Below are 534 nucleotides of genomic sequence, written 5' to 3' on the forward strand. Positions count from 1 at the left end.
TTGTTTTATCTCCATATACTTCAATGTTAACGACGAATTAGAAGCTGCTGCTTGTCATTTCCCATCACTGAATGATGTGGCCGAGGTTTGCTCGACGTGCGTGTGATGTCCATGCGCATGTGTGGTGTGTGTTTGCGTGCAATCAGTCATCGCGGCAAGAGTGAAACGTTTGAAAGTGTGGGCTCACGTTACAAAACTAGGTGACACCAGTGTCAGATGCAATATATGCAGTAGTGCAGTGGCATAGTCAGAATTTTATTTTTGGGCGGGCCAGGGCAAAAGTGAGCGGGCACTAGGCTAACTAACGGACGGAGTCCAGTGGCTTAGAGCAAATCCGCGGCCCCCAACCGCAAACTCAAGGGTGGGTGGGTTGAGGGGCTGACGTAATCGCCGGCGTCAGTCACAAAAATTATATAATAAATAAATAAATAAATAATAAAAAAATAGGCTAATCTTTGTGTGGACGACTGGCAACAGCTGGTCTTAAAGGGGTCATATGATGCGATTTCATTTTTTCCTTTCTCTTTAGAGTGT

Source organism: Sinocyclocheilus rhinocerous, unplaced genomic scaffold, assembly GCF_001515625.1.
Source record: "Sinocyclocheilus rhinocerous isolate Xijiao unplaced genomic scaffold, SAMN03320098_v1.1 scaffold313, whole genome shotgun sequence".
NCBI lineage: Eukaryota > Metazoa > Chordata > Actinopteri > Cypriniformes > Cyprinidae > Sinocyclocheilus > Sinocyclocheilus rhinocerous.